Source organism: Corvus hawaiiensis, chromosome 8 (genome assembly GCF_020740725.1).
Source record: "Corvus hawaiiensis isolate bCorHaw1 chromosome 8, bCorHaw1.pri.cur, whole genome shotgun sequence".
NCBI classification, from domain to species: Eukaryota; Metazoa; Chordata; class Aves; order Passeriformes; family Corvidae; genus Corvus; species Corvus hawaiiensis.
In genome coordinates, this window is record NC_063220.1 from 26,944,423 (window position 1) to 26,970,050 (window position 25,628).

The window sequence follows — 25,628 nt, forward strand, 5'->3', positions numbered from 1 at the left end:
GTTTCTTCAAGTCCCAAGTGACTGAATCTTTCTATTCCATTTTGCACAGGCCAGAATATACAGTTAGTGATTAGTGACTGTTGTCTTGTGAATTGTTTGGCCAGCTGATCTTTAAAGCAGCTGTATGTTACGTAGTATATATCACAGCTATTATTTTGAGCAAGGATTTACATAAACTGTAAACCTACAAGGCTTTTTAGGTGGGTAAAACGTTCTCCACCTCAAGACAATTGGGATCTGCATTAGGCAAGACAAAGGCCCAGAAGTATTCGGAAAATGCTAAGAGTGTGTTAGGATGATTTAAGAGGCACTGAAGGGAAGAAGGGAAGAAGAGTCCTGGCTCTAATGGCTTGGTTCAGGGAAAGAATTCTTGGCAGATGAAGACAAGGAAGGTATTCCAAGTGTGGGGAGCTAATCTGACAAAACTTAGGCAAAATATCTGAAGATAATAAAAGTTTCAGGAAAATATAAGAAATACAAGAATTAATGTGGGAGAAAAGCTGTGCATAAAGCTCAGGTGGACTGAAATCAAAAGGAGTGTGTGATGGAAAAGGCTTATGTACAAAGCTTTATAAAACAGGAATCTGGGACCTTGTCTTCTTTCTGGTTTCCAAGCCATGCGAGGTAGGTTTTGGCTGGAGCCTCTGGTGTGTAAGTAGTGAAATGAAGAGTAGGTTCAGTTCTCACTTCTCCTTCAGCAATATCCAATGAACTTATCTTCATCAGTAATTTTTCATTAAGCAAAATATTTGGAGCCAATAATCATAGAGGTCTTTTCCAATCTTAACTCTTCTTTGAGTCCGTGATTCTCTGAAGTACAGCTGCCAACATTGTTTCATGTATCCTTATTATTCACCAATTCCACAGTATTTACTGAAAATAAAATCAGGATTTTTAGAGAGAAGTAATGTAACTTTCTTTTAAGTGCCACCCACAAACACCACACAACTGCCAGTGTTAGGCTTATACTACCATGATGAAATTTACCTTTGCATCCTCCCTTTCCAAACTAATCACCTATGATGTCACAAACTCCAATTTTTCCTGCCTTATATCTATGTTATAAATTCATGTAAATGATAACTTTAAATGAGGGCATCTTGCTAGCAGATCTAAGCAAAGGCAGCCACCTCCACCTCCTTTTAAAATATTTACATGATTTTCTTTCTGTTGCCTTTCTTTAAAGCCACAATTTAAAAGCCTCAACTGAACCCAATCATATCTAACTCAACTGAACTGCAATCATATCACTGCCATAAAGGTTCTGGACAAGACAGACTTCCAAAAAGGTATCATTTGCACCCCAGAGATGAAGCAGACTGAATAGAAAGCATAAGCAACGAGATGAAAGAAGAAATGTTATCTTTCTTTGTGAGTGGGAAAAGAAATGTGAAGAGATCTAAGGTACTGATGTAGACAGGACTTCACCTTAGCTCTGAGAGTAGCTCGAACGGCTTTAAGCTGCCACTGACTGAGCCCTGTAACTCTGACACAGATTTATTCACTGGTTCTGTCCAGAGAGATGCTGCAAAACAGATTTTCTGTGTTGGGCACAGCTACTGGAATTTACTGCACACTTGATGAGGACATTCTAGTTTAAGACTCTGCACTGCTCGGTCATGAGCTGCTTAGACGTGCTCGGAGATGTATAAATAAGTCTGTAACAAAGAAATGAGTCCTCAGATTCCTCAGGGTCTTCTTCATGGCCAAACACATCTGTTTGATATTCTCACTGCTGAGTTTCCATTCTGCATATTTCTGCTGATGATACTACTTGCCATCTATCAAACACATGCAGAAAGGGGTAACAGAATTACAAAAGACATGGTGTTATTGCATTGGAAATGGAAAAAGATATGGGGAGATAAAGTCTCGTTTCAAAATCACAAATACATGTTCATCTTATCCATCTGTGCTGTTTCTCTACAAGCTGAATAATCTTTTTTTTTTTTTATTTGCATATCTGTTAGCAAAAGCCAGATGATCTGGCTTGCATTTTGCTTACTAGGCTAGTCTCTGAGTACTCATTGATCTTTTTCCCTGCTTTTTACCTGCTTGCTTGCTTTGCCTGCCTGCTTCTTTTTCTGAATAGCGTTGTTTTCATTAGCTAAGCCAATTTGTCTGTATCCTGGAAGACCTGTTTTGCTCTTTTAAGTGCATTTTTGATGCATTCCGTGTCGCTATTCCCGCTTGCCCGTTTAAGTGCCTGCTGCTGTAGTGGAGGGGGGATCAGAGTCGGGAGAGCTGCGATCAACTCACTGTAGGTGGCACCAGCAGACGCAGCAAATGCCTCCGAACACTGTGAGCAAGGACTCGACACAGCCCTGATTTCCCTGCAGCGCCCTATGGCAGCCAGTGCAAATTCCAGGTAGGCGAGCACTGACCTGTGTCTCTCACCACCGTCCTTAACACCGACAGAGCACCAGTTTAAAATGTTCTGGAAGTTGTGATAAGTGTTTCATGCAGCAGCTGCACTATTATTTTTACTGTAAGGTAGCTAATTTTCTTCTGTCTGCTTTATGTAACACTCCTATTTTATCATTAAATTTGACCCTCCTGTTGTATTGTACTCACACAGGATGCCTTAATCTTTTAACACTTCATCATCTATTCTGAACTTCCTTCTTGAGAATATCAGATTCTATGCGGGGAAAGGGGAAAGAAATTATCTTCAAGATAACAACGAGGATAAGCTAGGAAGGGATATCAGCTCAAAAGCCAACCTGACATATTCTTTCCTTTTCATATTCTGAAATTTTCCTTGACTTAAAATCACAGAGTGGGTTGTGCTCCAAGGACAATACTGTCTCTTGCAAGGATTTTGTTGTTTGGGAGGTATTTTTTTGTTTGGGGTTTTTTTAATGTGTATTTTAAGACATTTCTGCAATTTTAGCTAATCAACTGAAGTATTGAACAAGTATTTTAAAGGATCATATTTTATTTTTCTCCCAATACTTTTTTCTGCTTCTATAATGAAAAACGTACCACGTTTGGTCTCACTTTCACCTCAGTGGAACCAGATAAAGCAGGGCTGGGTACAGAGGTTCCCAAGGCTGGGCTGATGTTATGTAATCTGCTCCTGTGCCACTGAAAGGAGAAGTGTGTCAAGTGCTAAGTGCAGAGGTTGGGCAGGATGGTGATGGCTGGGGCAGGCACTGTAAAAACACGACCATGGCTCACTAGTTGACCAGTTGCCCATGCAGCTACTGAAGGGATGTTAAGAGAATTCCCTTAACAATCTTGTTAAACACACTTTGATTCTGAAGGATGACTACTGCGTTTTACCTCCCTGAGGCCTTAATATGCTGAAGCAGGCAAGCTGTGCAGTTTTGCAGGATTATATAGATTCATAAAAATAATCATATATGATTTTTCATGCTGACAGATGCTAAGTTCTGATGAACAGTTTTGTGCATGATGTTCTGGATTTTCCAACCTAATTTGGTCATAATTTTTTACTTCTCATCTCAATATGCAAAACAATGTACAGAAATACAATCTGTTGTCCTTAAAGGCAGAATAGTTTCTGCTAGTCATATATTCAGGAAGAAGCATTATTCAGAGTATGACACTATGACTGGAGGAAAGTTTAGTTAATGTTATATTTTCACTGTACCCTCAGATAAGATCAGGTTTTAAAAGGCTTGAAGATATCTTGACAGAACTATCAAAATCACCCTTAACTGCTATGGAAAACTATTTTTATCAATCTGTATGTTTAGGTTCCTAATTACATTTGAAAACTTGAATTTATCTTTTCTTTGATATATTCCTTCTGCATCTTGCCCCTTTTGGAACTGAAACATTTATGTTCAGAGAAGTCTAGGAATGGATGAGATTGAGGCAGAGCGTGGTTTGTTGCTGTATTTGGACTGTGGCTCATAAAGGCTTTTTAGCCACCTGTATTAGGCACTTATCATGCACTACATTTTTTGTGTTGTGCCACTATTAACCAGCACAAGAGTAGTTGTGGATGGCTGACACCATAAAAGTCAACAGAAAATTTCCCAATTCTGAGATCATTCAGCTGACATTCGCTGTACACCATGCACATGGGGAAAAATTAACACTAACTTTGCACATAAAAGGATAGGTTCTGAGATGACTATTAAAATTTGATGTGAGTGCCTATGTTTTTCAAGACAGCTCAGGTCTTAGTAGTGATTAAGTCTTAGAGATTTCCAATATCTATTAGATTTCCTATACGGAATAAAATAGATCTCATTATTCTTTTACTTACTAAATTCATGGTGTGATCACGTCTTGTATGCTTTACAGAATTACTGTTCTCAACTCAAAATAAGTATATATAAAAGCCTGGAGAGAAGAGTAAATAAGGATGACAATGGCTGTCAAGTCTGTGGAATGGCACCTGTGTGATGGAAAATTAAGTAGAACTTCCCAAGCCAAAAAGCCACATGTTTCAATTAAAACAAAAAAAAACATCAGTTAATGATATAGGATATATTGCTATGATGAGAACGTTTGGAAGACTGACAGATCAGAATTGCTATCACTCTCTTTCTATCAGATTTCAAGAGCATACTAAGAGACATTCAGCAGAAATCTGACTAGGATCCAAAATGTTCTTTTATCATACAGCAGGGAAGGACTTTTTAAAACTACAAACAATGCCCAAGGCTTGATAATGTAAAGAAATGTTGGTTTGTTGTATTTATTTTGGTTTTTTTATAATTTAGGCAATTTTGTGGTAGATGAATATGAAGTTACAGACAGCAATAATCAACTGCACAAATGTAAAATTGGGTATAACTTCCTGGGTAATTTTTTGAAAGACAAAGGTCTGATTACATGTCAGACATGATTTCTTTCTGAGGAAAAGATGACCAAAATCATCCCGAGGTGCATAAACAAAATTATAACTAGTAAAATTGGTAAAATGTTAAATAATACAGCTGTTTAACCCTTGTAAATTCTGAACTGGGAAATTATCATGAGTCTACATTCCTCACAACATAAAGCAGTTGCAGAAGTAGTGAGCAAAAGAATGAAAACAACCGCAGCTAAAATAAACAGGATTGTAAAGAAAGGTTGCAGAAATTGCTGTGAAGGTGACTGGGGGAAGGAATAATCTTAAATAAAAAAAAAAAAAAGAAAAATTTAGGAAATAAACCAGACAGCCTCTTTTGGTGAGGGGAAAATTTAGTTTGTCCAGTATCAGCTGTGTTCAGACCAGCTTTGGGAATGACCTTTTGCTCATGGTCCCATCATTCACATCAATAGCAGTTACTAGCTCGTGTTTGCTTGCACAGGATGATGCTGAGAAGCCAGAGGCTCTTTATTTTCCAGGCTGGCAGTTTTTTGGATCTGCTGTGATCTGGTTTACCGGAAGTCCATAGTACAGAGACTGTCCTGCCAAAATGGATCAATGCTCTCCTGTGCATTATCAGTTGTGGTCACTATTCCCTCTTTATCATAGTTGTCTTGTCATCATTTGGGAATAATACAGCCCACAAGGTCTGTTGTCATAGCAGATTTTTGGTAATGCCACACAGCACGTACCAGTGCCCTGTTATGATGATCTAGCTCTATCCCATGTTGTTGGGATAGGGATGTGTTGGCTGCCACACTGTAAATCTCTTCATAATTTCTACTTCTGGCATCTGTTTATTTTCATGTTAGGATAATGCATGCCTTGGAGAATGCTAAAATAGTAAAGAGAAGGTGGAATAATTTTCATTAATTCTAAGTCCAGATTTTCTGCTTTTGCAAGATAACACTAATAATTTGTTGTGTTTGCTCTTCTATTGTCCATACTAGAATTCTAGGTGATTGTTGTAATATTGGCTTCTTTTACTGCAGTATTTTTTCTGTTACGTATATCATTGCTCTGTCGCTTCTTCCCTATCAGAATCTTATTTCTGTTTCTTTCTTGCAAACCTGACTTTTTTAGAGTTAATCCTATCTGTGATGTCATGCCTATGAAATCTATCAGGTGACAAATACCTTTGGGTGACTAAGATACTTTAAGTTACGATTGTGATATGCTAACCTTTACCAGACTGGAATCTCTCAGAGGCTAGACATAGTTTCAGGTGACCTGCAGAGTCATTTCAATAAGGTTTTTATGAGAAAGTGTTTGCACCCTGAATTGTACTAAAAGCAAGAGTGGAACAATGAAATGGTGTGGCCAAGTGATTTCCATTCTTTACCTCCTTTGTAGCTTTCATGTATTGTAGACAGGATTGCAGTTACAATAATGGCAGCAGCCTGCTATTGGAAAGCTGAAGAGTATTCCTTTTTATGTGAGGTACAGTGCACTCTGTGAAGCTGATGCTCAATGCACTGGAATAGGGACATAGCTCTATACCTGGAGTATGGCTGTTATCTTCAAGTAGGTGGTAGATAGTGTCCTAACTATTTCTGAGCCTACAGACATCAGTATTTTGGAAGACTGTGCAAGTATTTTTGTCATTTATTTCCCCTTGGAATTGCTAAGGCTCCATTCAGAATTCCATATCCACCTATCCTCAGAATGAACTGACCCAGCTGCAGAATGTTTGTGCACAGGCCTGGATCCTGTTGTGTCCAAACAAAGGACACTAGCAGGAAAATGAGCTGCAGCCCTGTCTTACCTGTCAGGAACATTCCAAGTAAAACAAGCAGCTTTGTTTGAGGCAGCATGGGGAATTGAATCGCTCCTCCTATGGGGTTGTTGGTGTAGATGATTAGGACATGGCTTTGCTAAGAGAACTTGTTTGTGGAACAGAAGTTGTTATTGAATAGGAAAGTACCTGTGCCTTGTCTACCTTTGGCAATTTGCAACAAAAACATTATTTAGGTAGCTGCTCTCAGGAACTCCTTAATAACCACAGTGTTACTTCTGCTGTGTCTATTACTGAATGGGACATTCATCTTTATAGTAGACTATATTCTTTAAGCTTTTTCAAATATTTTTAGATTACACTTATGATCTCCTGATAATTTGTTGGTTTATTCCTCAAAATTTAATGTTAAAGGAACTATTAGAAAACATATCTTAGGAACTGTGCAAACCCCCCACTCAGGCTGTCTGAGTGGACCAAGAGAACCCCTTCCTGCACACCCACTGTACTGTGATGTGCCCTGTGGTGTGTGTGGTGCACAGCACCACACAAGTGTTTCAGAGAGGGATTCTGCAACCCACTGTAAATTCACATTGCCTAGAAGACAAAATAGAGATGGCTGTCTCATTGCACTAAACTTTCTTGGTATTTTATGCCAGAAGTAAAAAAAAAAAAGAAATCCTGGGTCTTGGTTTACTTTTGGATAAACTTATTTCCAAGGAAGAATAAAAAAAAAAAGCAATATATAAGTTTGATACTGATTGGAGCAACAGGATTGTTGGTTGCTGTGGGTTGTTTTTCCAGCAAATCAACGCTGGCTGTGGTGGAAAGTTAAGTCACCTTAGGGTAAGGCTGGGAGGACTGGGACTTGTGGCTGTATAAAGCTTTAACTGAATTGCACTGAAAACTCACCACATTTACTTTGCACTTGCATGGAGTTGGAAAGTTACGTGGGCAGACAGAACTGTAGACATCTCATCTGCAACCACAGACATCTCAGTTATCATGAGAGCTGAGGTTACTAAATAACGAGTTACAATGCTGTTGTAGGAAGCTCTCACACAGTGCTCAGTGAACCAGTTCTGAATATTAATAATCCTGCTTGCAGCTCCTATGAAAAAAACATGTTGTAAAAGAGGGAGATGAAAGGAGGAAAGCAGATTTTTTTCAGTTTATGTAGTACTGAACACCGTGGAAAGACACACTATTAAAAAATGACCAAAGTTGGCCTCTATCTTGGTTTCAGGATGTCAGACTCTTAAATCTATATTTAGGCAGTCTGAAAATTGTTGCTTTTCCTCCTGAAGTGCTGAATACCCAGCAATTTCCATTAACTTCCCTTAAAGCTGTGCAAAGTCACCAGGGCCCCATCATCAGCCCCTCACATAATGCAAACTCAGGTCTCTCATCAGCAATCAAATTTTATGTGGAACTGGAATTTTTCAGTCAAGGCAGAATCAGGTAACACCAATAACCCTCACTGTTTTATTCATCTGTAGTTGCTTGCATACATTTCATTTCCATTTTCCTCTCTTAGCATGCTGGACTGGTGCAACTAAGTCTTACTCAAAAATATGTCAAAACACACCAGAGAAAAAGCAAGCAAGACATGTAAATATGTTAGAAAAAAATGAGTATGGAAAACTGAGAGGAAAATAAATCTTATTTCAATGAAATCAGGGTATGAAAGAATTTTTCACTGAGTCTGAAGGAGATGAGCTGAGCTATCTGGCTGAGTATGTGGGCAAGATAGTGCTTATTGTGATAAATGTTGTTTATGTGAACTCCAGCAGGAAGTAAACTGAGATTGCTTTTTCTTCACTTAAGTCCTAGGAGCAAAGCACTTAACAGCTGCTGATCTTAAGGTATTGAGATTAATAGGGTTAATTTTTCCTTCTAAGAAAAAGATAAACACCCCTTCACCCCAATATTCTTGGAGCCACTAAGGAAGGAATAGAGATCCAGAGCCCATCTAAGGATTGATATAAGGAGCTCTTTGGCAGTAACTAACAGTGAACTATTTTATTCTATATTACACCAATAGCATATTTTATATGATTCTGAAGTAATGCACATATATTATAAATGATGTACACAAGTAATCATAAGTTTATTAACAATTTAACCAGATAGTTTAAAATTAACATGAATTTTGTTTTTTCTGTACACATTACAAGATTGAGTAACCTAATTTATGATTTCAAAGTTGTTTTTTTCAGATGCTAATCTCAAGTTTTCTAATGGAACATATTAAAATTGGCACTGAATTTCAGTTCTTAATAAGAAGAAATATATAATTCTTAATCTGGTGTTAACATAATCTTAACCTAGACCTTCTTACAGAATCTGCCTTTTTTCACTCTTGATTTCTTTATGTTTCTTCTTGGCTCTACAGTGGGTTGAGAAAGTCACTCTGACTAAATGGCTGTAATATCTCATATTTGCACTTCCGAGGGGCTGTTTGATCTTCGCTGTACAGTGCAGATGTATCTCCATTAAAAATAAACTGCAACTGGCTGCATGACTGCTCTACATAAATCTGAGTGCATTTAGGTTTCTGATAAAAGTGTCCAATAAACTTTTGGCTCCATCATAAAAATGAGCTGGGGTGCCATTCTTTTCAATTGCCTTCTTTTGGGGCCAATATGAACAAAATTCGTGTTTCAGGGCTTGTTTTAACAACTGAAATTCATTTCTGTATTTCTCTGCAGATATCTGGGCCTTTCTGTCCCTGATTTGATGTAACGTTCCTATTAGACACAAAATATAGTCTTCAGTGCCTTGCAACACCCAAACATTCAGTAATCCAGTCTGTCCTAGAAAACACAGCTAAATATTAGAAGTGCTCTGTATATTCTCTAGAATGGCTTTTTACAGGTTGCTAGTAGAAATCAAAATCTATAACATAGGAGAATTAAAAGAAAAAAAAGCAAGGATGGACTGGAATTGAATCTGAATTTATAATGTAAGTGAAGGTTTCCCCAGCTGGGCTTACTCTCCTACTGCTGCTTGTTTTCTTTCTTTTTGGTCAGACTGCTATTATATGGATCATTATGTTACTCTGAGGTTTCTGTTTGGTATTTTTTATTCTTTTTTCCAAAACCTTCTAAAGAAACTCATATACATATTGCTTTATTTACATAGGTTAAGCCTGCTTGGAACTCTTGAACTTCCTTTTGGAAAGCACAATCTACTTGTAGTCATTTTAGAAGTTATAATTGTTAAAATAGTTTCAAATTTGCATCTCTAAAATGTTTGTGGATGATGCCTATATGGCATTAGGAAGGCTAATTAATTAGCTATTCTAATAATCTGAAGGTGGCTCAGTAAATTTCTTGCTAATGCATTTTCTAAAAGTGACCATGTTTATACATTTCACTGAGTTGTTATAAAGTGACTTGTTCCCCTGACATACCCTTGTGAGAAGTGGTAGCTCACTGATCTTATCAAGAGGGAAAGGTTAAATTAATGACTGATTCAGTCAGTCTTTCACCCTTCATTAGCACTGAATTAATTTATTAAAGAAATGAAAGATCATCTTGAGTGGTTTAATGTGTAAATTTCATTTTAAACATGCATAGGGCCTCATCTATTTACAGAATAATTGATTAATGGTGAAGTTTAAGAAATAGGTACCCTTCACAAATGGCTGATCATGCTAAATTGCAAGACCTTCCCTCTAACCCTGCTCTGTGGCAAAAGCTAAAAACATGCACAGGTTTGTAAACTTGGTTTTAACAAGGAGGAAGTCTATTTAGAGTAAACATGTGCTGTGTTAGTAATGTGTAAATAGGCTTTGGTGACTGTAATGAAACCATAGCATTTCAGTGTTTCAGAAGGTGGCAGTGATAAGCCTAGAAATTATCACTAGAGTTTTACTTGCAAAGACTGGAGAAAAAGAGCTCTCAGCTGCTTCCATAATAAATGTGGAAAGAGTTCTTTCCATAGAGATTTTTTTTTTTAATCTACTCATGTATTTGAATAAATATATGCAGTCTTGGACTGTGGTCTTATAAATGGGATAAGATTAAACAGTAGGGCAAGAGGTCTTGAAGGTATTTCTTAGGTTTCCTTAAATGATACTGGTGACTCACTAGGTCATCCTTCTTTTGAATCAGTTTTGAACCAATGTTTCATAAAGTACTAGTGGGAAGTTAGTGTGGGAAGTGCTCTTTCAGATGAGACCATATGTGCCCATGAAAGTTTCCCCCGTTCTCTCTTCAAGAGTAAGATTTGGAGGTTTGGATTTTTGTTTTGCCTTGGTTCACTTCACTCCGCCTACTGCGTCTAAAAATGAATCCCATAATTTTAATTATGGTAGCCATTCCTTTTTTTGAAAAAATGAACAAACCCAGAGACTTGATTAGTGTTTCTTTCACATGTGATGTCTATTGAATTGCATCCTTTATAAGTTTGCAGTGCTGTAAAATGAATCTGGAATCCATCATTCAGTCTACAAAATATTGTATTTATTTAAGAATAGCAAATGTTGATGTCTTTTATTATTATTATTTTTAAATACATGTAGGCATTACAATAGCCTTTATCATGTTGGGCTATGTAAACGTATTTTTTTAGGGTTTTTTCAGTAGGGATTTTTTGCTTTTATTGGATGGGGATTTTTAGATAGCAAGATGTTTCTATGTGTATAATTTATAATTTAACATCTGAAAGACAACACAAAGAACATGCTGATTATTCAATATTTTCTTTTTTGTTTTTTTTTATTGGCTCGAACATGCATATATCATTCCCCTATGCCATCTGAATACACAAAACCACTGTGTGTAATGGGGCACCTACCTGGTAAAAATTCAGCTGCTCTGCAAAGCAGTTTGTTCTGTTCAACACCATCTGGTAGCTGCAAGCTGGTAATATCTGCAGATAACCTCCCTGTTACTTCACTAACACCATCCAGTGTCTCAGGGCTGAAATATTTTTGTGGTCAATTTATTGACAGCACAAAAAATGTATGCAATTTCATTCAGAATGTTCCTGCTAAAATTATTCTGAGATACTTAATTTAATAGCACAATCATAGAAGTGACCAAACGTGTCAGCCTTCTTACTGAAATAATTCATGTTATTGTTGTGATTAAATAAAAGGTGCTAAAAAGATGAGTCCTTTGGTATGATTTCTACAGTCTAAATATAGACACTCTAAACACAAGCAGAGAGATTTTGGAAAAAGACTTGGAAGGAGCAATGAAACATTCAGAAAACCTGAAAATTTTTAGGTATATTTTAGGATCAGATGTTGGTTTTATGCTGTTCCATCTGCTTTCGTATTAGAGAAGCTGAAATGAGAGAGGAAAAAAAACAGTCTTTAAACTTTTATTGATATTTTCAATTAGTGTGTTCAAATATATTCGTATACTAATTTCTATGACCATTTGTGTACCAAAAAAACCCAACATAGATAATTTCCTGTGTAGAGGGGAGCAATCTTATCAAGATCGTCTTCATTTAAGATCCAATGCACAGACCTGTTCATTTAATCCAGCAGGGAAGATGGGATTTGGAGGAAATTGAGAATATTGTGACAGGGAGTGAAGGGGACATGGGAAAGTATTTGGCATATAATGGAGGGAGAAATGAAACTCTCTCACAGGAAATTAGGTTGCTTATACATGAACTGTAGCAGACATTGACCCAAAGCCCTTTGTCTGTGGGTCCCAGTCTGGTTTGCAGGCCCAATTCTCCAGCTCTGAGCAGGCACTGGCCGGGTTGTCCACACTTGGGTGTAGCAGCACAAGCACAAAGTTGCACACAAAGAAGAAAAGTGGTCAATACTCACACTCTGTGATTATTCAAAACTTTGAAGAAGGCTTTTTTTCTGTTAATGTATGTCAGCATGGCAGATGCCTTTCAGCAGCAGAGAGAGCTAAGCTGACAAATATCACTGTAAACTAGCTTTGGACTTCCTGCTGAAGTTCAGTATAAAATCACAACTTCAGTGAACTGATTTCACTTAAATTCAGAATCTGGTGTTTCAGCACACATCTCTGTAAGGTACAATGTCCTCTCTGAGGCTGTGAAGGGACCAAGCCATAGACTCATTAATCACAGCACCCAGCATCTCTAGATGCATATGGAATCCGATGGAATCCCACCAGAGAACAGTGTCATGGACAAAAATGGAGGTTTTTGGTGATGACCACAAACTTCTTGAGAGAAATTTGGAGAATTTGGATCACTGTCTGAAGTCTTACCTAGACATTTTCTTTCATTCTTTATTTAATCTATAAAAAAGAAAGTAATTATGTGATGATGTGGTTCTTTTAGGAATATCTTCATCACGGTGATTTAAATTGATTTCACTATCAGATCACTGAAACTTTTGTGTAGTTCCCTAGCTACTGTTATGTATTAATGGTCCTGTGATGCTGAAAATAATTCGTGAAGTTTCTCATATTGTTCAGCAAGGAATAAAGGAAGTAAATAGAAGGAGTGAGTCTGGACAAGTTATAGCTTTGAAATGTATAGCATTCTTTGCCTAATGTGCATTTTTTATGCAACCTTAATTGCAATGAAATGTTTATAACAAATATTTAATCAGGATTCAATGATTAAATAGGCAAATTTAATTTTGCTCTTGTTATTTTTTCTTAGGTAATCAATGCAGGTGTGATTTAATGACAAAGTCTAATTGAGTACTTTCATTTTGTGAAAAGAAAATTAAAAGGAGAAAATACACTTTTAAAATTAGAAATAATGATGGAGTGACAGGACAATTCCTAAGGATTAATGACTATCTGAGAAAGCTGAAGGCTCAAGGTTTAGCTGTGGGCTGTTAACCTCAGGTGGTCATTAATTCTTCAAGTAATGCTCCATGCCCTGATCATTATTACAGCTGAGCAGGGATGGAGTAGCAAGTTTCAGCAATTAAACCATAAGCAATATATTTAAATACGTATTTTTCTCTCCCACTTAGACATTCTGACACAAAGCATAGAATCAATCAAACTATTGATGGTATCCAGTCAAACCCTTGGTGTTTTTCTTAATTTGCCTGATCTGTCATTGAGGACATGCCACACTGTGTGCCTGCATTTGTTGAGCCACACACTGCTGTCCTGGCAGCTGTGCTGAACACACATTAAATATACAGCTGAATGTATATGCCCCCAGGGAGCCTCAAAGCTTACATGGATTCTTGTTCTCTCTCTCTCTCTCTCTCTTCTCAATAGTGATGCAGATGCCACTGGCTTGACTGGCATCAAAATTATGGTGTAGGTAGCATCCTCTTGCTTCACGATTCTACATGCTAATTTTCCCATCTTTCTGCAATAAAGTTGTAGATAAACCTTATTTTCCTCATTTCTTTGAGGCTGTTGTATGGCCCCACCAGTCAAAGGAGAAGCAAGACAGAATCCCCTACAAGCCAGAACTTGCTGCTGAAAACAGTTTAAGAGCTTGTACCAACATATCACTGAACTGGCATGGGGTTTTTTCAGGCAGGGAATTCTGATATCTGCAGCCAGAGTTTTACTCAGTTCTGTAAAGAGACAAAAGATCTCACGCTATTGCTTTCAATTTGAGATCTACATGATAACACCATGTGAGGCTGAATTTTTCTCTGTCTAAGCATTGCATTTATACGCATTATGTACTACTTGCACATACGGAGAGTCTACAAATACCCCCAGGTCTCGGCAAAACACGCAGGTTTTTCTAAAGGCATTCACTAAGTGGTTCAGAAACAACTGTTGAAATGCTTCAAAATTCCACTGCTAAAACATTTCAGTCTGTGAGTCAAGGGCAGATTAACAGACAAAAGCAGCTAATCCAAAAATCAGCGGTTTATGCCTGAGTGGAGCAAACAGACTAATGAAGCATACAGAGCTGGATAGGTCACAAAGAGATGTTAATAGCACGTCTGCAGAGAGGTGAGTGCTCCAGTCACAGCAAGCCACTTTCTAGAGTGACTTCAGGTGAGAGAAGGACCCAAGATTACTACAAGCACTCCCTAATTAGCAAAGTCATTATCACAGAGTCATTGTGGGCATGGAGAGCCCATACAGCACAGGTAGCACGCCCAAGCATTTTGGCGTCATCTGGTTTGAAGTGCAGCCTGTATGAGAATGTACGGCCTGAGGAGTAGGCATGTGAATGTTAAAATGTGTTCTGTCTCTTGTTTCACATAACTTTGAGGTTTAACTTATTAGTTCCATTTACATTAATGCAAATGTGAGTAAAATTATAAATAATCCTCAAATTAATGTAAAACAATAAAAAACTCTAGGACAGCTTTGGTAATTTAAGTTGATTGTAATGGTTAAATATTGACAGGATAATGCATTCACCAATTATGCCACCGAACAATACATCTTTTATTGCAGTTCTCTACTTGTCAAGATAAATCTCTCCGTTTTGGAAGAGTCTCTACTGAAACTTGCATTTGTGGTTGTATTCTCCCATAACTGCTGCATAAAGGAATAAATTGTATGCTTGCACATTATGCCAGTCCATCAGCATGTTGGTAAACCACTTCATATGCAACATAAACATTAATGGCACCAAAGTTAGAGTTATGGCTGCTACTGTTCCCTCTTCCTACATCATCCATCTCTGCTCTGTTTCAGTCATAATATTTGGGAATTAGAATTTCTGCTTTTAAATTTCTTCCTGGAATGGTGTTTTATAGATTTTTTTTTTTTTTTTCTCCTTCTGATATAGTCCAGCATAGCTATTAGTGGGAAAAATAACAGCTGCACTTTAATGATTCCTGTAGAGATCCTGGGTTATTGGGCTTGGGGAGAAGGGGAAGAATTCCCTGTGTCTGAATCTGTGACAAAAGAAGTGTGGTTTAAAATGAAAAATAAGCCTAAACCTACTTCTGATCCATCTATTTCACAGCTATTTTAATACATTTTTCCCTCATACCCTCATTTGATCTTGTTCATATGGGCAGCATAGCACAGTGTGAGCAGCAGGTCTGAGAATAAATGACAGGATACCCAATAACTTATTGCTGCTTTGGAGTTCAAGTAAAGTACTGCTCTTATATATATCTATTGCCTAAAAATGTGTGGAAAAATTCCAAAAAATTAGTTTACTCAAAGCATATAAAAGCAAGCAATATATCCAACAAAGATTTGATTAAATAATATCCTACAAATGAGGGAGGTAACTTAAGTAAGGGATGGTGAGTAACATTGAGTGGCCTCTCACACCTAGCACACTGACAAGTCACTGGTATTTTCTACGTATTAGTTTTGTTTTTAGAATAATTGGTATTGACTGTCTTAAATTAACTAAGTTGAGCAGAGATCACTTTCTAATAAGTGATGCAAATTCTCTACTTTTTATTTCTCTTATCATTCTCTTACAGAATAAGGATCAGATATGGAAAGGAGACGGCAAAGGAACCCAAGTGCTCCAAGCTCCTGTTTCCAGATGCAGCTGGGAGAGATGTACTCGCCTCAACTTGTTTTGACACAAAAAAGTGAGTTGCATAGCCGATGAATGTACTTGTGTGCTAGAATCATCTGTTAACACTTGTGAACGCCAACAGGGAAGATTAGAATCTGACTTAAAGCTATTGTTCATTGTTAAGACTGAAGAGATATGTTTTCCTGCTCAGATAATGAACCCAAGCAAGAACGATTACCAAATCCTGTGGGAGACCTTATCTAAACTCAGTTTACGCCCCTCTATAGATAGGTGGAGTGTAAGGCTGCAGCTTCATGAGGACTCCTTATCTCTTACGGGGGCTTCAGGGAACAACATACGAGCTTGGCTTTCTCTATTTCACCTACTGGGAATGGAAGAACTGACAATATGTTTGGGTTTCCTAAATGCAGAAAGTAGTTCCAGCAGTAGTTTTTCCTTCTCTGAAGTAGCTCTGCCTCCTCCGTTCCCTTCCCTAACCTGTACTAGGATACTTCTGTGCTTTATACAAATTAATTCCTTTAGATTTGGGAGTTAAAAATAAAACTGAATTCTGTATCATGATATATGGCTACAGTCAATGTTTTTGCCCATATTTTGTTACCTTTGTGTTTCATCACTGTGGAGCTTATAAATGAACAGAAACATTCACTAGAAAATCAAAGTGACCTATAGGATATTTTTAAATGATTGATTTTTAGGCACTTAGAAGATGATGATATAGAGTGGGTTACTTTGGGGAATTTGTTATATAATGAAATTCTGGAGTGTGACCGTTCAGGTTAACGTCCTTCCTGTAAGAGACTATTTCAAAACATAGGGAAAGATACAGAACACATTCCTCCTTCTCCTCTTCCTTTATCTTCATTAAAATATGGATAAAAATTCTTATCCTCATTCTTTATCTCCATTAAACTGCTGTCACTTGAAAAAAAATTTTTCCCCTACCGGTTTCTATGGTGTTATTGTGCTTTTCTGGTGTAGAGGAGTATATAAAACTTTCAGCTTTCAACTTTCATCCAGATAGTCATTTGGAAAATGCTGTGATACTTCATTCAGAGAACAAGATTCTTTTCTTTTACTTCCTCAATCTCTACGGTATAGCAGTATTTTTTTTTCTGACCACTGCTATCTTACCAAGAAATCACAGTCATTTAAAATATTATGCCATTCCATTAGGGTTTTTTTTAATGTGTGATTTCTTAGCAAACAAGCCTTTTTTTCTGACACTACATGTGGAGTGTGCTTTATATTGTGTGTTTCAACCAGCAGTTTAAACATGCCTCTTGACTGCTAAAACATGAATGGCAGTCTCCCTAGCCCATCTGTTTGAAGTATTTTTGAAGTGCCATAGTACAAGCCATAATATTTATGAAATTTCATATTCGTTTGGATAGTGACAACATTTTTAACTTTAACTCTTATTTTGCTTCTGATATTATTGCCATAAAGAAAAAATACTTCAGAAAGGAAAATATATGGGAGCCTAATTCTGCAGACAAGGTCAGAGCTTTGTGTTGAATAAGCAAACATTTGTGGTCTTCTTCCTTTTATGTTTTCCTGCAGAAAATAACATATGCCCCAAAAAGTTTGGGAGCAATTTTCACACTTTTGAAAGCACAGAGCCTAAGTCTGCCTGGCTGGCTGTGTTGTCAGAGTTGAGAGTAAACCCAAGCAAACCAGTGTAGCTCCAGCAGCATACACAGAATGGAACTAATGTGAGAGAGCCTGGAGCTGGACTTGCTGGTAGAGTTCATTCCCTTCAAATTCATCTCTTGGCTGTGCCAGATAAGGTTATTAAAAATCAAACAAACCAGCATAATGAATATTTTATTGAGCCACATATTCATAATGTAAAACCAGGTTGTTCTAGCTCTCATACCATGAACCTAAGCATCATGCAACCAAACCTGTCCTTAAATAAATCAAGCTGAATATGATTAAAAGTACAGCAATCAGTAGGTTATTTAGCTCTCAGTAATTTTCCTTTTTCTGTCATCATATTCTCTCTAATATGCCTTCAGGTTCTTCTGAGCAAAACGTATTTTTAATTTCTAAGCATGTGTTCTTCGGCTTGCGTCACGCGCTATAGTTTATGCGTACATGAATGCAGCAATTAATGTGAGCTGTTTGTACATTTATCGGATTATATCTACCCCATTAGTCTCCCTGATGGCTAAGCAGTGGTTGCTTCTCTTTCTGCTGTGCTGACCTCTATTGCCAGTGGGCCCACAGTGGGAAATAGTCTCCCATTCTCAATAATATAATTTATAGCCTTCATGTTGATACGATGGTATTATTCACAAGAGTAAAGTTATTTATTTTCAGATGTAATTTTGGCATATACCGTCCCTGGAGGCATTTAAAAGACTTTGTAGGTCTTAGGGACATGGTTTAGTGGTGGACTTGGAAGTTTTGGACTAGATGATCTTAGAAGTCTTTTCCAACTTAAATGATTTTGTGATTCTAAGGAGCAATCTGAGGTCTAACAAGATGGGATCACAGAATTCCTATTGTCCAGCAGCAGGAGGAGTGTGCAAGTATCACCAAAATTATCAGTTTTGAACATTGATGTCTGGGGAATTAGTGCCTAATTCATTCAAGCTTCATTTCTGTTTTGTACCTGCAGATAAATTAAAGGCAAGATAGGAACATAGCTCTGAAACCAAAAGTATTTTCAGGATTTTTAAATTCAGCATGCTAAAATGAAAATTATTTTACTTTAAATCAATATAAAGTTATCTAAATATATTCTGGGAATTATAAAATTTACATATGAAGATGCCTTCCAATTTGGCTTAAGTCCAATCAAATGACCACTCAGCACAAAACATTATTACAGAGAGTAATATGGTTGCTTTCTGTCATTACTGTGCATCTTTTCCTTTGTAGCTTGCTAGTTCTTAGCATGATGGAATGATTTTCTCTGCAGTTTAAACAGATTGAATAATTTTTAGATACATTTCAGCTGCTTGTATCCCAAATTAGAAGTCTGATTGTGAAACAAGTGCTGTAAGCTCTGTAATTCTCTTCTGTCTTAGGAGCTATGAGGTAAAACACACTCAGTGGACAAAAAGCAGTTTTTCTGTGCAGTGAATAGATAACTATTTTTGCAGTTATAATAGGGCTTTTTTTTCTAGTTCAATGTTCTTTAGCCGTGTGCTGTGTAACACCTGTCTGTGTTAATTCTCTGTGCATTAGTCCTGAACACCAGATGATTGCTACATGGAACACTTTGCTAAGTTATTATAATATATGAAATTTGTTTAATTTGCATAAAGTCTGGGAATTTGTTTGTTTGGGGTTTTTTTCTTAAGCTGATATTCAAATCTCCCTATAAATTCAAATCTCTACTCTTACATAATGGTTACTAGACTTATCACACCACTCTTTAGAGGTAACCGTGTCATCCATGTATTAAAAAAGTGTCAACTTCTTCTTCATCTCACTTTACCTCCTTTTAAGCTGGATTATAAACAGGACATGGACTTTCCTATATCCTCTGTGTGTATCCTATTACTGTCTTGGGGTCCTGTGGTGCCTGCAGGCAGTAATACATGTGAATAAAATTCAGAGCTGGAATGAGAAGTCCTATTTGGTGTTGTACAAAGATATGAGATTCTTTGTGTATGGGGCATCTTTTCCCAGAGAGGAAAACTGCTCTAAAGCAAATCACAAGAAGCACCATCACACGACAGTGACAGTAACAAACACCCTCCACAGGCAGTGGCCTCTGTTTAGGTCAGACCCATTCCAGCCCTCATTCCACTCCTACTGTGCTTCTTTAGGGAATGTTCAAAGCCAAATTTAGCTGATTAATGTCAACAGAACTTGCTAAAGTTTCCCATAGTTCAAATCCTGTCAGTGCTATGGATGTCATGCATCATCTTTTAGGTATGAATAGTGGTGAGTTAAAAGGTAAGAGCTGTGCCTGCTCTCCAACACTAACTGCTTAGCCAGCAGAAACAATTCCAAACTGAAATGAGAAGCTGTTTTTATTTTAAAAAAGTCATACAACATTCTTGTGTTTTGGAATTCACAATGTTATTTTTTTTTCACTTTTTCTAAAAATAATATGATAATAATTTTCTGTCAATATAGGAAGAGGATGAGAACTCTTAACCTTCAAACTGTTTTTTTTTCTAAGTGAGAGCCACCACTTTTCAGCATGTTATGCTATCAAATTAGAATAGTGCTTCACAGTAGTTGTCAGTCAGTAACTTTCAATACAGAATCATCTTTTAAAGTGTGTCAAGTTTGACTCGGTCACTTTGACAAAGTATCGCAGTTGGTAACTGTCAAAAAAATCTGTAGTTAACTTGAACAATTTTAGGTGTAAAATTCCAGTCTGGTGTAGGGAAGCCTAGAATGAGATGTGTTCCATGTTTGGTATCTTAAGTGTCTCTGCAGATGGTCCTGGCCTTTCCTGGGGAGTCTAAACTATAATTTTACTTATTGCAACAGTTAACTGGTCCTTGGAGGTCAGAATTAGCTAATCCTCCTAGTCTGCTTAATCTATATTAAGGTATATAAAGCTACATGACAGTTTTACAGAGAACTTTAAATATGGTAAGTATGGTTGTCTTTCTGACCACAAAGGAGAAGTGGTTAGTGCTGTATAGAAAGCACTCTTCTTACCTCCATTCAAACATGGTTGAAAAAGAAAAAATGGTATCAAGTGAAAGATGATTCCAGATGGAAAATACAGCTCTAACACCTACCAGCAATAAAAAAAACTATCTTAGAAGTGTTTTAGGAATTTCAGAAATGTTAGCTGCTGAAATAGTCTGTAACAGAACATGGGACTGTAGATAGAGCAGTCATTCATCATTTAACATCTGAATCATTTCTTGCTGACTAAACAGAAATACATACCAGAGAACTTAAATAATCCTTTCCCATTATTGCATATGATTCATGAATTCCAGATATTGTACAAATGCACCATTAATCTAAAAGGCAGCAGTGTTTCTCAAAATAGCACTTATAGGTTTATAATAATATTTTAAATTATTTCCGTCGTAATTGTGCTTCTTTTTCAGTATGTTTACAGTATCCACACTCAGAACCACCCTTTCAGAAAATATCAGAACTATTTTGTAATGCAACCAGCATACAAATAGTTGGAACCTTGTCTGTACTTCACCGTGTATTTTCATTTCTGCTACAGAATAAAAAAACATACAAACTGCTATCAAAGATGAATAAATATGTAACTGAAAAGTCAAAAGAAACTAACATTAAAACCTTCTGGTTGCATCCATACTTACCCTAAGTTTATTCAAAGTTTAAACTGAAAGATACATGATGTATGTTTGCAGATGTTTGCAAAAAGATGTGGTGCTGATGCTAGAAAAGGAATGAAGTTCCCCTGTGAGGTTTCCAACTGTTTTGTCTGTTCATGGCAACTGTGAAAGTGAGAGAAGGCTTTGGCACCTTGTAACTGCTGAGTTCCTCACAGCTGACCCTGCTCTCAGCAGGAACAAGCACTCCAGGACCCACTGAGGTCACATCCAACCCGAATCCTCCCCACTTCTGTTTGGTACCTAGTTAGTAGCAAAGTGAAGAGGTTCTGGAATGAAATATGGTGAGATTTGTATCCTTCAGTGTCCTAAGAGGGTTTTTTGTTGTTCTTTGTAAACTTTCAAGATCACTCAGCCACCTTTTGCATGTATAAAGTAATTAATGTAGTTGTTCAGGAGACAGTTTTGACCTTGTGGTTTGTTTGCATCGTGCAAAAGAGCAGAAGCAGTAATTGTCAAGTCAGTGGAATAAAGCCATTTGAAGAAAAGGTGACTGAAGTGTTTATGAGGATTTATGATGATGAATTACATAATCTAGTCATAAGAAGCTTTTATTTTCCAGCTAGAGGAACATATTTGGAGCACATGCATCCTGACTTGGCCTTAGTCCCCGCTTTCCCTGTTTTTGAACAAGGCATGTGCTGTAAAGAAAGACAGTAGTGGTAGGATTTGCATCATATTAAATATGCTTTTCTAATAGAGAAACTTTGACCTTTTTTGGGGATTATTTTGATATCCAGGTGTAATTATTTCAAAGCACACCACTGAAATTACTGGGATTTGTTACTGTCACTAGACTTGAATGTAATAAAGAGCATCTCTCATGTCATATGCAACATCAATCTTTTGGGTATAAAAATGTCAGCAAAACTTCCAGCTCTGCACCAACTGCATCAGTACATTTGTGTTCACACACATGGATCTGGAAATTTCTTTTCTTTTTTAGTTGGAAGGAATTAGGATGCTGCTGTGAAGGCACTAGAGTAGGAGTCAGGGCTTTCCTGCTCGCACCAAAGATTTTCTCTGCAGTCATGGACAAGTCATTTGATTCCCACCACTGCAGTTTTCCATCTGAAATTGAAAATGTCGCTTTTCTATTACCAACAGAAGTTTAATAAAATGTGTATTAATTTTGTTTGCGGTATTAAGATGTAATGTTGATAGGTGATTATAAAGTAGTACATGAATACATTCTTTTTGAAACTTGAGTTTTGTATGTAAATTACTTTGCTCAACAATTACTTTAGAAAGTTTTTCTTAAAAAAGTAAAACAACCAAACAAACACAAAAATTCCTGATCTTAAGCATTCATGATTTGGCCACAGAAAACAAAGTCAGGAAAACATCTAGTCCTAAATCTGTTAATTTCATGGTATTTCTAAAAGCAGATTAATTTCAGGAAATAAATTTTGATACTTCTAGTTTAGAATTAAAGAATCAGTGGAAATCAGCTGTCATCACCTTAACACTGAACTGAAGATTCTCAAGTAATGCTTGTATTGTAACTGAGAGAGACAATACTTCTCCTGTTAACCTGCATTATTAATACAAATAATATTTACAGTATTGCTGGCATCATTAATACTGTATTACTTGTATTATAAGCAGTACAGCTTCCAGCTCTCTTAGTGGCTCAAGCTGGAGAGAGCTATTTAAAGAAGTCCCTGAATTAGTGGTGCCAATAAACTTGTTATCTTATATTCTGACTTAGAGGTTTATGAACTTACCTAAGTTCTGGTGGCTTTTAAGAATTCTTCTCCAGTATTGCTCTATTTTTTGGTCTAGCAGAAGTCTGTGAGACTTGAAGGCACTGAAATGTTGCTTAGCAATTTGCTTAAGCCATGGTTTTCCTATTGCTCTCCTGCTGTGCTTGAAATTCACCCATTTATGTTTAAGTGTGACAGTATGAAACAAGCAGAAATAACCACTATTTGTTTTATCCTGTCTCTGGGATAGATTTGTCAGCCTTTCATCAAGCAAGACTTGCATTGTCCTCAGCAGGATTTCTGTGTGATGAAGGACTGCTACATTTAACGCTTTGAGTTTTTAAATATTACATTCTTTGTGCCTGGGTATTGACAAATGCTCTACTCTAACACTGTACTTATTCTCTGTTGAAAGTAGAAGCTTGCTTTGCCTCCCTCTTCTTGATTCTTGTTGATGTCAGACTAATTTACATGGATGATTGCTTCCTTAGCATGCTTATCTATCATCATAACTGTGAGATATCACCACCAGTGCAACCAGAAGAGAAGGGATCACCCCAATTCTGCTATTTATTTAAAGGACACGTTAACCTTCAAAATCTGATTTATTGTTTGTTTTCACATCCATGCTCTTCCACATATTTGTAATGTTTTTATACAAACTGTTCCCATGAAGCAGGTAACTTTACATTAGTTCTAATGCCTCATTTTTCTGAGTATCTGAATCCTGTTGCTGCTATACCAAGCTTGCTGAATTTCTGGTTTTGTATGCAACCAAAGCATAAAGGGCTCTATGCTCAATTATGTTAAATGTTTGCAACGTTTTCATGAATGAATCTCATGAGAGACTAGGAACCATTTACGTGATGTATTTCTTTCCCTATTTTCTTAATTTCTTGGGAGTTTTTGATTTGTGTTATTCCTCCTTGCACATACAAAATATCACTTAAACTGCAGCATTCAGTCGGAATTGTCTGCTGTGATCCAGGTTCTGTCCAGTGCAATGTTGTCAGGTGGGCCACAGCAGATTTAAAATTTCCATGTTGAATAAGTTTCTTCATGCTCTTGATGTTAGTTTCTTTTTCCCTCTCTTCATAGGGTAAGTAGGTATACAAGTAAAAATAAATCCAGCAAAGTCAGTAGAATGCCCTTGGGAATTTTTTAAAAATATGTAAAATTCCCAGAAGTCTTACTGGTAAGAGTTTGAAAGGAATTTTAACTCCAACTCCCATCTGAGACTTTGAAAAATATCCCTTCTATATTTAACGATTGTAATAATTCTTCAATCACATGCTCCTCCCACGCTTCCCGAAGGCAGTCAGCACACAAGAAACAGATGAAAACATGGTACAGCTTCACACATAATGATATTGTCATTAAAAGCTGACCCAGTCAGCATCTGTTTTGGCCTCCTCTTCAAAAGTAATCTTGAAGATTACAGCACTGCATTGATTAGTAACTGCAGAAGATGGTCCAGAAACAATTTTTTTGTGGTAGCACTGAGCTTTCTGGGTCTTTTTCCTTCCATGACAAAGTGAAAACAAAACATTCTGAATGTTTCCATGTAAACCTGAAATTTAATTGATTGAAAATGATTTTCGACTTAGGTCTCCTCTGTGTATCAACAGAAAAGAGAGTGCACCAGTTAAAATGATATTGCTTAATAGTTCTTTTCTGTCTGGCTTAAAAAGCATTATTCACTTGAAAAATCTTTAGTTAAACCACCTTGGCCAACTCTTAAAGGCAGTCATTTTAGCATCTATTTTAATAAGTAATTTTTTTTAGCATTTATACAATATGTGAAGAAAAGGGTTGTCTTCTAAGAGAAGAGCCCAGACTAATGATAATGGTAAACAAAATTCAAAATGGAGATTTACAAGACTAGAGCTGTCCCTACTAAAGCTACATGTTCTAGGTTTTTAAAAATACAGAGAAATGTTAGACACTTTTGAATGGCATTTACACAAGCCAGTGCACAAACCAAAAGTTTAGTATTATGCTCTTTTTCCTAAAAAATTCATGAGCTCATCTGACTTGACTCAAAGCCCTGAACCCTCTTATAGAACAGAATATTCAGGAGAAGAAAGTCTTTCCTTCCAAAAAGAGAACCTGATATTTTAGGAGGAAGTTTAGATATGTTAGTGGTTGGAATATTTTCATTTGCTTTGAGGTCAAACTCTCTCATTTGCTTCATGAGGCTTTCTGGTTCTCTCACATTCTAAAATAGTGTCCAAATTTCCATAATATACAGTAATCCAGGCAAGCTATCTCCAAGATTTCCCAGTGAAGCAGTTGGCTATGTATGAACTGGCTCCACCCACAACCCAAAGGTTTGCACAGATTACAGGGCCATGAAATATTCTGGCTGAAATTGTCACCTTCTTCATCTTTCAACATATGCAACTGTTGGGCTAGAGAGGGAGAAGAGATGTAACTGCCATGAGTTTACTGTGTTTTGAGTGGTATGAAAGAGAGCCATCAGATTTTGAAATCATCATCTTTCTAAGCATATTTTCTATATTCTCATTTGATTAGAGTTTAACCTCTCTGATTATATGAAGGTGCTTTCTTAGAAAGATGACAGTTCATCATGTATACCACAACAGAGAATATAGCTGCTAATACCTTGTTAACAGACTGTAAAATTGGAAATTACTGAT